The sequence below is a fragment of the Natator depressus genome, chromosome 5, assembly GCF_965152275.1.
Source record: "Natator depressus isolate rNatDep1 chromosome 5, rNatDep2.hap1, whole genome shotgun sequence".
NCBI lineage: Eukaryota > Metazoa > Chordata > Testudines > Cheloniidae > Natator > Natator depressus.
In genome coordinates, this window is record NC_134238.1 from 109,462,797 (window position 1) to 109,477,443 (window position 14,647).

General features: G+C 44.2%; 1 protein-coding gene across 2 annotated transcripts in view; it reads left to right on the top strand.

Annotated features, from left to right (window-relative positions):
• Positions 1-14,647, top strand: part of ADAMTSL1 (ADAMTS like 1) — a 272,535-nt gene that overhangs the window by 25,162 nt on the left and 232,726 nt on the right. The window lies entirely within an intron of this gene.

A 14,647-nucleotide genomic window follows, 5' to 3' on the forward strand; every position in this document is an offset into this window, starting at 1 on the left:
CCAGCTGCAACTTTTGTGGCTTAAAACTTCTCTCTGACACCTTTTATATTGTAGCATCTGAACATAATATAATTTTCCATCCTGCATATGTTTACTTTCACATACCGATGAAATTAAAACGTAATAAAACAAATCAAGAAAAGCATTCTCTGAACATGTTGCATAGGTCTGATATTACAACACGTAACACTGCTTAGCAAAGACATGAGGTGGCATAAGACATTGCATCACAAGACAAAAATAAAACATTGTGTGTTTTAGCATCAGAACTAAACAGCACAGAGACTAGAGCTGACTCTCCTGGTACCTGTAATTATAGAATCACAGAATATCAGGGTTGGAAGGGACCTCAGGAGGTCATCTAGTCCAACCCCCTGCTCAAAGCAGGACCAATCCCCAGCTAAATCATCCCAGCCAGGGCTTTGTCAAGCCTGACCTTAAAAACTTCTAAGGAAGGAGATTCCACCACCTCCCTAGGTAAAGCATTCCAGTGTTTCACCACCCTCCTAGTGAAAAAGTTTTTCCTAATATCCAACCTAAACCTTTCCCACTGCAACTTGAGACCATTACTCCTCGTTCTTTCATCAGCTACCACTGAGAACAGTCTAGATCCATCCTCTTTGGAACCCCCTTTCAGGTAGTTGAAAGCAGCTATCAAATCCCCACTCATTCTTCTCTTCTGCAGACTAAACAATCCCAGTTCCCTCAGCCTCTCCTCATAAGTCATGTGTTCCAGTCCCCTAATCATTTTTGTTCCCTTCCACTGGACTCTTTCCAATTTTTCCACATCCTTCATAGAATCATAGAATCATAGAATATCAGGGTTGGAAGGGACCCCAGAAGGTCATCTAGTCCAACCCCCTGCTCGAAGCAGGACCAATTCCCAGTTAAATCATCCCAGCCAGGGCTTTGTCAAGCCTGACCTTAAAAACCTCTAAGGAAGGAGATTCTACCACCTCCCTAGGTAACGCATTCCAGTGTTTCACCACCCTCTTAGTGAAAAAGTTTTTCCTAATATCCAATCTAAACCTCCCCCATTGCAACTTGAGACCATTACTCCTCGTTCTGTCATCTGCTACCATTGAGAACAGTCTAGAGCCATCCTCTTTGGAACCCCCTTTCAGGTAGTTGAAAGCAGCTATCAAATCCCCCCTCATTCTTCTCTTCTGCAGACTAAACAATCCCAGCTCCCTCAGCCTCTCTTCATAAGTCATGTGCTCTAGACCCCTAATCATTTTTGTTGCCCTTCGCTGGACTCTCTCCAATTTATCCACATCCTTCTTGTAGTGTGGGGCCCAAAACTGGACACAGTACTCCAGATGAGGCCTCACCAGTGTCGAATAGAGGGGAACGATCACGTCCCTCGATCTGCTCGCTATGCCCCTACTTATACATCCCAAAATGCCATTGGCCTTCTTGGCAACAAGGGCACACTGCTGACTCATATCCAGCTTCTCGTCCACTGTCACCCCTAGGTCCTTTTCCGCAGAACTGCTGCCTAGCCATTCGGTCCCTAGTCTGTAGCGGTGCATTGGATTCTTCCATCCTAAGTGCAGGACCCTGCACTTATCCTTATTGAACCTCATCAGATTTCTTTTGGCCCAATCCTCCAATTTGTCTAGGTCCTTCTGTATCCTATCCCTCCCCTCCAGCGTATCTACCACTCCTCCCAGTTTAGTATCATCCGCAAATTTGCTGAGAGTGCAATCCACACCATCCTCCAGATCATTTATGAAGATATTGAACAAAACCGGCCCCAGGACCGACCCCTGGGGCACTCCACTTGACACCGGCTGCCAACTAGACATGGAGCCATTGATCACTACCCGTTGAGCCCGACAATCTAGCCAGCTTTCTACCCACCTTATAGTGCATTCATCCAGCCCATACTTCCTTAACTTGCTGACAAGAATACTGTGGGAGACCATGTCAAAAGCTTTGCTAAAGTCAAGAAACAATACATCCACTGCTTTCCCTTCATCCACAGAACCAGTAATCTCATCATAAAAGGCGATTAGATTAGTCAGGCATGACCTTCCCTTGGTGAATCCATGCTGACTGTTCCTGATCACTTTCCTCTCATGTAAGTGCTTCAGGATTGATTCTTTGAGGACCTGCTCCATGATTTTTCCAGGGACTGAGGTGAGGCTGACTGGCCTGTAGTTCCCAGGATCCTCCTTCTTCCCTTTTTTAAAGATTGGCACTACATTAGCCTTTTTCCAGTCATCCGGGACTTCCCCCGTTCGCCACGAGTTTTCAAAGATAATGGCCAAGGGCTCTGCAATCACAGCCGCCAATTCCTTCAGCACTCTCGGATGCAACTCGTCCGGCCCCATGGACTTGTGCACGTCCAGCTTTTCTAAATAGTCCCTAACCACCTCTATCTCCACAGAGGGCTGGCCATCTCTTCGCCATTCTGTGATGCCCAGCGCAGCAGTCTGGGAGCTGACCTTGTTAGTGAAAACAGAGGCAAAAAAAGCATTGAGTACATTAGCTTTTTCCACATCCTCTGTCACTAGGTTGCCTCCCTCATTCAGTAAGGGGCTCACACTTTCCTTGGCTTTCTTCTTTTTGCCAACATACCTGAAGAAACCCTTCTTGTTACTCTTGACATCTCTTGCTAGCTGCAGCTCCAGGTGCGATTTGGCCCTCCTGATATCTTTCCTACATGCCCGAGCAATATTTTTATACTCTTCCCTGGTCATATGTCCAACCTTCCACTTCTTGTAAGCTTCTTTTTTATGTTTAAGATCCGCTAGGATTTCACCATTAAGCCAAGCTGGTCGCTTGCCATGTTTACTATTCTTTCGACTCATCGGGATGGTTTGTCCCTGTAACCTCAACAGGGATTCCTTGAAATACAGCCAGCTCTCCTGGACTCCCTTCCCCTTCATGTTAGTCCCCCAGGGGATCCTGGCCATCTGTTCCCTGAGGGAGTCGAAGTCTGCTTTCCTGAAGTCCAGGGTCCGTATCCTGCTGCTTACCTTTCTTCCCTGCGTCAGGATCCTGAACTCAACCAACTCATGGTCACTGCCTCCCAGATTCCCATCCACTTTTGCTTCCCCCACTAATTCTACCCGGTTTGTGAGCAGCAGGTCAAGAAAAGCGCCCCCCCTAGTTGGCTCCCCTAGCACTTGCGCCAGGAAATTGTCCCCTACGCTTTCCAAAAACTTCCTGGATTGTCTGTGCACCGCTGTATTGCTCTCCCAGCAGATATCAGGAAAATTAAAGTCACCCATGAGAATCAGGGCATGCGATCTAGTAGCTTCCGTGAGTTGCCGGAAGAAAGCCTCATCCACCTCATCCCCCTGGTCCGGTGGTCTATAGCAGACTCCCACCACTACATCACTCTTGTTGCACACACTTCTAAACTTAATCCAGAGACACTCAGGTTTTACCACAGTTTCGTACCGGAGCTCTGAGCAGTCATACTGCTCCCTTACATACAGTGCTACTCCCCCACCTTTTCTGCCCTGCCTGTCCTTCCTGAACAGTTTATAACCATCCATGACTGTACTCCAGTCATGTGAGTTATCCCACCAAGTCTCTGTTATTCCAATCACGTCATAGTTCCTTGACATCACCAGGACCTCCAGTTCTCCCTGCTTGTTTCCAAGGCTTTGTGCATTTGTATATAAGCACTTGAGATAACCTGTTGATCGCCCCTCATTCCCAGTATGAGGCAGGAGCCCTCCCCTCACAGACATTCCTGCCTGTGCTTCCTCCCGGTATCCCGCTTTCCCACTTACCTCAGGGCTTTGGTCTCCTTCCCCCGGTGAACCTAGTTTAAAGCCCTCCTCACTAGGTTAGCCAGCCTGCTCGCAAAGATGCTCTTCCCTCTCTTCGTAAGATGGAGCCCGTCTCTGCCCAGCACTCCCCCTTCATGGAACACCATCCCATGGTCAAAGAATCCAAAGCCTTCTCTCCGACACCACCTGCGTAGCCATTCGTTGACTTCCATGATTCGACGGTCCCTACCCAGGCCTTTTCCTTCCACGGGGAGGATGGACGAGAACACCACTTGCGCCTCCAACTCCTTTATCCTTCTTCCCAGAGCCACGTAGTCTGCAGTGATCCGCTCAAGGTCATTCTTGGCAGTATCATTGGTGCCCACGTGGAGAAGCAGGAAGGGGTAGCGATCCGAGGGCTTGATGAGTCTCGGCAGTCTCTCCGTCACATCGCGAATCTTAGCCCCTGGCAAGCAGCAGACTTCTTGGTTTTCCCGGTCAGGGCGGCAGATAGATGACTCAGGCCCCCGGAGGAGAGAGTCCCCGACCACCACCACCCGCCTTCTCCTCTTGGGAGTGGTGGTCGTGGAACCCCCAACCTCAGGACATAGCATCTCATGCCTTCCAACCAGCGGAGTCTCCTTCTGCTTTCTCCCCCCAGACATATCATCTGGTCCACTCTCCGCAATGGTACCTGTGGAGAGAACATGAAAGCGGTTGGTTACCTGTGTCTGTGTTACTGGAACCCGGACATTCCGCTTACCTCTTCTGGAGGTCACATGTTGCCAAGCTTCTTCACTGGCCTCTTGGCTCCTCTGTGCAACCTGCTCTATATCTTTAGAGCTTTGTGCCCCTAGAAGCCTATCCTGAGTTTTGTCCAGAAAATCCTCAGTTTCTCGTATACAACGCAGGGTCGTTATCTGTTGCTCCAGACCTTCAATCTTCTCCTCCAATATGGAGACCAGCTTGCACTTTGTACAGACAAAGCCGCTTCTGTCCTGTGGAAGAAAGACAAACATGGCACATCCAGTGCAGGTCCTTCTTATAGTGTGGGGCCCAAAACTGGACACAGTACTCTAGATGAGGCCTCACCAATGTCGAATAGAGGGGGACAATCACGTCCCTCGATCTGCTGGCAATGCCCCTACTTATACATCCCAAAATGCCATTGGCCTTCTTGGCAACAAGGGCACACTGTTGACTCACATCCAGCTTCTCATCCACTGTAACCCCTAAGTCCTTTTCTGCAGAACTGCTGCCTAGCCATTCGGTCCCTAGTCTGTAGCGGTGCATGGGATTCTTCCATCCTAAGTGCAGGACTCTGCATTTGTCCTTGTTGAACCTCATCAGATTTCTTTTGGCCCAATCCTCTAATTTGTCTAGGTCCCTCTGTGTCCTATCCCTACCCTCAAGCGTATCTACCACTCCTCCCAGTTTAGTGTCATCTGCAAATTTGCTGAGGGTGCAGTCCATGCCACCCTCCAGAGCAGTGTTTCCCAAACTTGGCACACTGCTTGTTCAGGGAAAGCCCCTGGCAGGCCAGGCCGGTTTGTTTACCTGCCACATCTGCAGGTTCGGCCAATTGCGGCTCCCACTGGCCACGGTTCAGTGTGCCCGGCTAATGGGGGCTGCGGGAAGCAGTGGGGTTCGAGGGACGTACCGGCCACCGCTTCCCTCAGCCCCCACTGGCGAGGCACAGCGAACCGCAGCCAGTGGGAGCCGCGATCGGCTGAACAAACCAGTAAACAAACCGGCCGGGCCCGCCAGGGGCTTTCCCTGCACAAGCTACATCCCAAGTTTGGGAAACACTGCTCCAGATCATTAATGAAGATATTGAACAAAACCGGCCCCAGGACCGACCCTTGGGGCACTCCGCTTGATACCAGCTGCCAACTAGAAATTGATCACTACCCGTTGACCCCAACGATCTTGACTGTTGATTACTAGGTTGATGCGTAGAGTGCTCTGTTTGATAAGGGAGTGTCCCATGAAGTCAAAGAGAAAACTGTACATTTCCATTCCCTCCCTGGGTAAAAGTGCCAATGGATTGTTTTGCTTCTATACTGGGAGCCAAATTCTTGTCCCTGTGCAAAGCCACAGCTCATAGGCTTTCCTCAGGAGATCCACTCAGGAGATGTCCGGATGGGAACCTTCTCTACCCAACCATACTTTGGAGTCACAGTGACTCTCAAGCATGCAGGACATCAAGAATGCTATTGAGTCCAGCTTAAGGTAGCATCTGTTACATGCCACATGTCCCTTATGTGGGGATTGATGTCTGGCAAGAGGATCTTTGTAATGTCTGGGCCTCCTGGCCACATCTGTGTCCCCCGCCCCACCCAGCTACCTTCAGTGTTGTGATAGAGGGAGGAGCAGCGATCAGTGTTCCATAGTGCACAAGGGTGTGTGGAATCCACCTATGCAGCCTCCTGTCCCAGTGGGTCTGCTGCTCTTCAGGTCCTTGTGTCTACATAAGGAGAAGGAAGAAGGCAGAGTCAGAGAATGTCTATGGAATAAACTCATAAATCAATTCCGTTTGTCTTTAATACAGTAGGTTTTCACTGCCCCGTTCATACAGAATCTATTCTTTCTGCCTTATGAAACCGGATGAGAGCTTGTGTCCAATCAGAGATTGATATCCATATTTTTAATGTGGAATGCAGGGGGTTATTATGTGACCAACTTCTGCTAGCCGGTAACAATAAATTGTAAACAGTAAAATTTGACCCTGAACTAGCACGGTCATAAATGCAGAACTGTTTTTCCTTTTTTTCTGGTTTGTATGCAGTTCCAAATTTAAAAAGTGTTAAATTATTAATTTTTGTGCTGGGCAAGCATTTTACAATAAAAAAAAAAGGCCGGTGGGGCGTAAGGGAGGGAGGAAAGAAACACACCCAAACATTGGGGATTTTGAAATAAACCCCTAAATATATGACAGTTGACAACTTGGCAAGACTATATGAAGAAATACCTGAGTGAATATGTGTGGAACATTGCTTAATACATTTGATCACATTACAGAAATGTACATGATATAGAGAACTGTACAACAAATCAAATTAAAAGGAGGAAGCGAGAAATTTTTTAACAAATCAAAAATTGGCAGGTTAGCTCAGTATTGTGGAACAAAGCAACCCTAAAGATTTCTTCTCCTGTGAGGAATGTTCATGGTATGTGATGGCTCCCAGAACAGCAAGGGAAAACAGAGAGGGAGCCCATCTTGTCAGCTTTGAAGCTATGCAAAAAATATTTGCTCCATTTTTAAACAAAATGCAGCTGACTAACTGAAATCAATTTCTTTCCAACCTGCAGTTGCCAATGTTCTGATTAGTATCACAGTGCTCCTGCTATTTGTTAGGTCCAGTACTGTTTTGCTGTTAAGCCTTTGTGGCAATTGTGCAAGAACGAAGTGTTAGCTTGAAATTCTGTTTTCAGATCCCTGTGGAAGACCCTAATTCTGACATTCTGATGCTCTTACATTCAGCAAACTCCAATTAACGTCAATGTTTGCATAAGTCAATAAAATAACATAATGGGTACGTAGGACATAATTCTCCTCTCTGAGCTGCCTGGTTTATCTCCAAACTAATATTCTGCATGTGCAGAGCTACTTTTGATACCAGTGGGATATAAATACACGTATTATAGGAGGAGCAGAATACTGGAGTTGAGCTCTGGTGTAAGGTTTTTGGTGGTTAAGTAAGATATAATTAATTAGTAATGCAGCCACTTCCTTTTGAAAATATGGTTTTAAATATAATGGCTAAATTCTGGTCTCAGTTATATGGTTACAACCCTTAGTAAAGTCAGTGAGGCTTGCACATGTGTAAATGAGAGAAGAATTTGGCCAAATATATATTATTATATTGCATGAGCAGAAAAGAGAGGGAAAATAATATCCTCAAAAACAAAAGGGCTATGCTGTACTGCTTCTAACACTTCTTACAAAATGAAAAGGAGAAATCATGAGAAGATGTGGATTTTGAGCTCTCTGTCACCTCTCTCCCTCCCCCCCCCACAATTGTATTTTGCATGTGCAGTACATTTAAGAGGTGGGACCCAGTTGTGTGATCCTTATTTGCGTGTGTTGCAGTGGACAGCCCATTGGGCTGCCAGTCAGGGGAGCTGCGTTCTAATCTTGGCTCTGCGACTTTTGGGCACGTCACTTTGCCTCTCTGTGTCTCTGTTTCCTCTCCCACATGTTCAGGCTTGTCTTTTAGACTATAAACTGTTCAGGGCAGGAACTGTCATACAATGCATGTGTGGACAGTGCATAGCACAAGGGGTCCTGATCTCATCTGGGGACTACAGGAACTATTGTAATACCAATAATAATATAACTAAATTAGGAACACAGGCATTGCCAGACTGGTACAGACCCAAGGTCCCTCCAGTCCAATATACTGTCTTTGATAGTGGCCAGTGCCAAATGCTTCAGATGAAGGTGTAGGAACTCCCACATGTGATTTAATCTGCTCCATGAAGACATTGTCCTAATCCATAGTAGTTAGATGGATTTAAATCCTGAAGCATGAGGCTTTTAATCCCTTCAAATATTCTTTGTTAGTATTAATTTTTGTAACTTTGGATATTCATGTTCTCTGTATCAATGTCTAATACCTCTTAGTAAGATTCAAAGTTATTTGCCTCAACGATGCCCTGCAGCAGCGAGTTCCACAGTCTAATTTTATATGAAGTGAAAAAGTAGTTCTTTTTTTTTTTTCAATTTTAAATTGGCTACCTTTTCAGTTTCATTGAATGTCCCCTTATTCTTGTGTTGGGAAACAGGGAGAACAGAAGCTTCCAACCTGCCTTGTCTGTACTGCGACTTGCCATTTGATTAGTAGTTTTATCATCAAAAAATAAGACATCACAATATTAAAATTCATGAGCTATGGAGAAGGGATGACACAGTCTCTGGATCTCATTCTTGAGACTTAAGGTAAAGAGGGTAGGTAAGGCACACTGTATGCCAACAAAATGCCATAAAGTACTTAAATTACAGTTTGGTGGCACAAGGCAGTATCAGCAATTGAGACCTGATGAAGGGAGATTCCACACCCCCTAGCACTGTGGGGACGATCTTCGTGCAGTATCTCTATAGGTTTCCTTGAGAGGGAGAGGAAGATTACGCTGACACATGGCAGCCCGGGGAATGTCCAGTGGGTCCCCACATTACATGCATCCACTGATCCAACATTCACAGGTATGGGAGAGCAGCAAGTCACATCTGCTGCTCCTTCCTATGCCTTGTTGTAGCAGCCCTGGCACTGCTTTCACACAGACCAAATTTCTATTAGCTGCTAAATACTGTGCTTATGGGAGCCCTAGAAAGACATAGATAGACCAGATAGAAAAGCCCTTATACACTGGCTTGGCTCCATTCCCCAGGATCTAGCCCTTATTTATTGCCTACTATAGAAACTGAAGCTATTTCAGCACCCAGCTGGAGTGAAAATAACATTATGTCCTTCAACTTTGTAACCGACAGAATAAGTGTACGTTGCAATCAAGGTTGAGAATATTCCCAGCGCGTGTGTTGATGCAAGTGGATTTACACAGAAAAATAAATAGCTGGGAATTCTTTGTATATATCAAATCTGTTTTGAGTCCAACTTTCATTGGAAATATCTTACAATTGCAAAGAGCTGTCACATCAATTCTGTTAATCTAAATTCACCCCACCCTAATCCTATAAATACACAGGGAGCTCTGGAATTGTACTTCACATATTAGCAAGTGTTGCCATAATATTAAAATTATTCTGCTGCTTCTGGTCTTGGCTGGAAGGTAAATGTGATCTCCTCTTCCTCCCCCGCCCCAGTCTTCCAGATTCTTCATGAATTTATAATAAGTAAGTAAGGAGGAGACAGCAAGAAAGCTGAAACTCATGGGGCTGTAGGAATGATTTTAGGAGATAATAGGTTAATTGAAAATCCAGAGTATTTACTTAGAATTCCGAGCCATTATTGTTGCTGCTGTTTCCGGCAGAAGGATGGAACATGGGCTAGGCTGTGTGAATGTAAAGCAGAATGCTTAGTGGAATGTGAAATCCCATGGATACTGACCTGCTGAATCCGAGTTTAAGGGTCAAAATCCATTATCATCATTCTTTCTTCTAGGAAATCCTGTATAAACTGCTTAACAGGATGGAGGTTTTCTTGACATTAGATGGGTGATATATGTGTGGTAGGGAAAGAAAGTAAACATTAACATCTTCCTGCCAAGCTCTCCTCAGCAATAAAAGTAATGGGGGTGAGAAAGGGAGGGAATCCACACGAGTGAGTCACAATCCTAGTATTGTTTAGCGGCTTCATGCTGGTCCAGTCACTTGTTTGAATTCATTTAAATCCCTCCCTTCCTTCCTGAGGGTGACTTCTCCTTCATAATCTGTCCAAACCACAAATCCAGCTGCACCAGCCCCACTTGTTTTGCTAACTAAAATGGGTCTCTGAATTCAGCTGGCATTGGGGAGCAGTCCCACTCTTTTTTTCACTAGCTGTTACAAGTGGTGCAAGCTATTCATTGAGCCAGATTGGCAGATGCACATCACTCAGAGGGCTTGAAGCTAGTGACGTAGTGGGTTGGATTTTTAGGGAAGCGGATCCAGTGGCTCTGCTAAGTTGGAAAGATCCTTGGTTCTACTCCAGCTTGATTCAGTCACTCAGTATAGTAACTATTGATAGACACCTTTTCTTTGTGGCATGAGAGAGGATAAGTGGCATACTTTTATGATGCCTGTATCCTGTGTAACATTTTTCCAGGACAGTGTCTAGGTGTGGATTTGTTCCACCAGATGCCATCTCTTCTTGATAGTGCAGATTATCAATTAAGGAATTAAAATAACCCAACCTCGTATAGACCTGTGATCCTGAAACTGCTGTGTGTATGGTGCACTTACGTGGTGCGCTGGCTGCTTTAAAAGGCAGTATCAGAACAAGAACCCATTATAACAACACTGATTAACATTATGAAGATGGTACACCAAGTACTTGTGAGTTTGAGATATGTTATGATACATCGTGTTTAAGAACTGCTGCAATATATCCTTGGTTCTAAGGTCCATAGCATAGTCTGCTATCACATTACTAACCTTGGTGCTCCAGCACTTTTTCCAAGCCTCAGTTTGGAATAACTGTTGAGGTCTATACTCCTGATTTGTGGATGCAATCATGGACTTAGCTGTCTCAGTAATGTCAATTGCCAGAGCACCTGCAAAAATGTAGGCCGAACTAATACTGGGCTAGAAATGCAGCCACATAAAGCTGGTGGATATTATTGATGTAAAGAATAATAATCACAAGGTGGGAGGGCGATGATGATGGTCATCTCTGAGGTGCCCTTGTATAGCTTTACAATATGAGACTGTACCTTGGATCATATACAATGAGTGTATTTGCATATTTGCAGCATGAAACAAATAGCATAAAAACCAAATGACAAACTGAAGATAGGTTTATCTGTAATATCTTAACACAGATCACCACAAATTGTAAGAATTCTTTTGTTGTAGTGTAAAGGAAACCTTATGTTTAGGAAGATATAAAGCATGTGTCCTTCCAGTACAATGGAGATGGGTAGGATTTTTTCTCTCTGTCCCAAGAGACTATCTACAGAACTTATTGAGTAGAGAATGAAAAAATTTCTTTAGAAATAAAATTTCTATAGTTTTTTTTTTTGAAGCGACCTTTAGAATTCTAAGAACATAAGAAGTTCCATATTAGATCAGAGAGTGGCCCATGTGGTCCAGTACCCTCTTGCTGACAGAGGCTAGTAACACGCTTCAGAGGAGGGTGCACACTTGCTGTACTGCCGTCAGGAAAGTCTCCTTCTTCCTCCCCCATCTAGTTAGAGGGTGGCTTATTCCCTGAAGCATGAGGATTTATAGCCCTTCCATGACTCCTTATCGTTTTAATATTTACTGTTCTAACTCTGGATATTTCTATTATTCATTAGAAATGTTTAATTTTGTTTTGACTTCTGGTAAGCTCCTGGTGTGAATCATACCTTGTGGCAGTGAATTCCATAGGCCGAATTATGCTTTGCATGGAAAAAGGTTTCCTGGTCTCAGTTTTGAACGTGACACCTTCTTTAACATGGCTGTCATTCTCTGTTAAGCTCTGCTTTATTTTTCCTTTGTGTAGTTTCCAAAAACCCGGTATGGGACTTTTCCAAGAGGGTACGCTGGATGGTAGGGCCTTCTTTGATCAGGGACCTTCTTAATGGAGCTCCTACCCTGAGGATGACATCTGGAGTCCCTGAAGGTATGTCTACACTGCAGTTAAACAGTGGCTGGCTCAAATCAACTGACTTGGGCTCGTAGGGCTGTGGGGCTGTAAAATCGCAGTGTCGTTGTTTGGGCTCGGGCTGGAGCCTGAGCTCTGGGTCCCCATGAGAGGGGAGGGTCCCAGAGCCCAGGCTCTAGCCCGAGCCCAGACATCTACACCGTAGTTTTACAGCCCCACAGCCCAAGCCCCACAACCCCAAGTCAGCTGACAAGGGCCAGCTGTGGATGTTTAATTGCAATGTAGTCATCAATGGTTGTCTCCAGGGCTTTGTGGCTGGCTTTTCTATGTTGGTTGGCACCCTCTGAGACACTTTTTAATTACTTATGTCATCATCTCTTTCCTTTGAATTTTATTTTCTTTCCTACATTTATGTTGGCTGGTTACATCTGGACTGGTCCCAGTTTTATTCTAAGTCATATTTCACGACATCCCAGTTACTGTATTTAGAGGTGGGTCCTTTTCGAAAGTAACACGTGCACACCCTAATTAAAATAAATAACTCTTCTAGTTATTATTCCCTCTGCTTCCTTTGTTACATAAAGTCACTTTTTAAATGTTCAGAGCACAGTAGGAATGATTTTTTTAAAATAACTTTTTAAATGTATTCTTTATAATGTTCCCTCTGTTATCACTGGATTACAAATTCCATACTGTACATAGCAGAAATGTTTACGGGGTAAAAGTGGCATTGTTATTAATAACATATGTATCCAAAAGTTTAGATACAGTGTTCTAATAAAACGCATATGATCATTAAATAGGGTCATCATAACACTTGTGGAATCACTAAGCAGCTTGTACAGGCAAAGTTATTTGATTTGGGAGAATGATTCTCACTGACACCATCATCCTAGAATAGAAACTGAGAGTGTGTACACATAATATTGTCCTGTGGTTACAGATCTAAAATCTGCAAGAAACTCTGATATCATTATTTGGTAGAATTCACTTGGTTAATTTGAACATCCTAGCATCATTTTTGTTTTGTTTGTTTTAATCGCTGTGGGCTAAACAAGGTTTCATAGTGATTGGGAGAACTTACATTGTTTTAATTTGATGGGGGAACATCCCCATTTTTCCATAGATGTTACAGGTTCCAACTAAGATAATGTCAAAAACCCCATTTTTAAATCATAGTTTTGAGTCAAAAGTCTGCGAACCTGTACATTTCTCATAATTTACGTGATCAGTTCCCAAATTATGATCTGTGGCATACTTGCTAATGGTCCTTGGGGAGCTGGCTGGTCAAAGGGTGTTGGCTCTCCTAATTTTCAGCTGCTGCACCACATAAAAAGCATGTAATAGTACATGAAATACTTTCCTAGTGTTACTTTTCCATGTAAGCAGTTGGTGTAGTTGCCACAGAGATGTTACATGATTGTGAATGAGAGGAGAGGAGGTCCATGTGATTGTGAATGGGAATAGAAGATGCTCCTGCAACTGCGAATGATAGGAGTGGTGTCCATAAAACAATCTGTCTACTGAGATGTAGCCCACACTATGAAAATGCTTGGGAATCCCTCATTTAGCTCGTAAATATGCCTGGGTTCACCTGAAGAGTTTCTGCATGTTCATAATCCTTTCAACAAACCTGTTCTGATTTTTGAACAAAAACGTGTGAAACCAGCCAAATTTTTTGTGTGGTTTGGAGTTTCATTGTAAATATTTTGCACAACTGTTTTATCTACAGGCAAGAAGTTATACTGTCATTCTTACACATCTAATCTGTTTCTCTCTGTAGGAGCTTTAAAGAAAGCAAGCATTATAGTACAGTCATGTAGTTCAGATCCAGATTCAAAATTAAGAACATAAGAATGGCCATACTGGGTCAGACCAAAGGTCCATCCAGCCCAGTATCCTGTCGGCCGACAGTGGCCAATGCTAGATGCCCCACAGGGAGTGAACCTAACAGGTAACGATCTAGTGATCTCTCTCCTGCCATCCATCTCCATCCTCTGACAAACAGAGGCTAGGGACACCATTCCTTACCCATCCTGGCTAATAGCCATTAATGGACTTAACCTCCATGAATTTATCCAGTTCTCTTTTAAACCCTTTTATAGTCCTAGCCTTCACAACCTCCTCAGGCAAGGAGTTCCACAGGTTGACTGTGTGCTGAGTGAAGAACAACTTCCTTTTATTTGTTTTAAACCTGCTACCCATTAATTTCATTTGGTGGCCCCTATTTCTTATATTATGGGAACAAGTAAATAACTTTTCTTTATTCACTTTCTCCACACCACTCATGATTTTATATACCTCTATCATATCCCCCCTTAATTTCCTCTTTTCCAAGCTGAAAAGTCCTAGCCTCTTTAATCTCTCCTCAGATGGGATCCGTTCCAAATCACTAATGATTTTAGTTGCCCTTTTCCTAACCTTTTCTAATGCCAGTGTATCTTTTTTGAGATGAGGGGACCACATCTGTACGCAGTATTCAAGATGTGGGCGTACCATGGATTTATATAAGGGCAATAAGATATTCACCGTCTTATTCTGTATCCCTTTTTTAATGATTCCTAACATCCCGTTTGCTTTTCTGACTGCCGCTGCACACTGCTTGGATGTCTTCCGAGAACTATCCATGATGACTCCAAGATCTTTCTCCTGATTAGTTGTAGCTAAATTAAC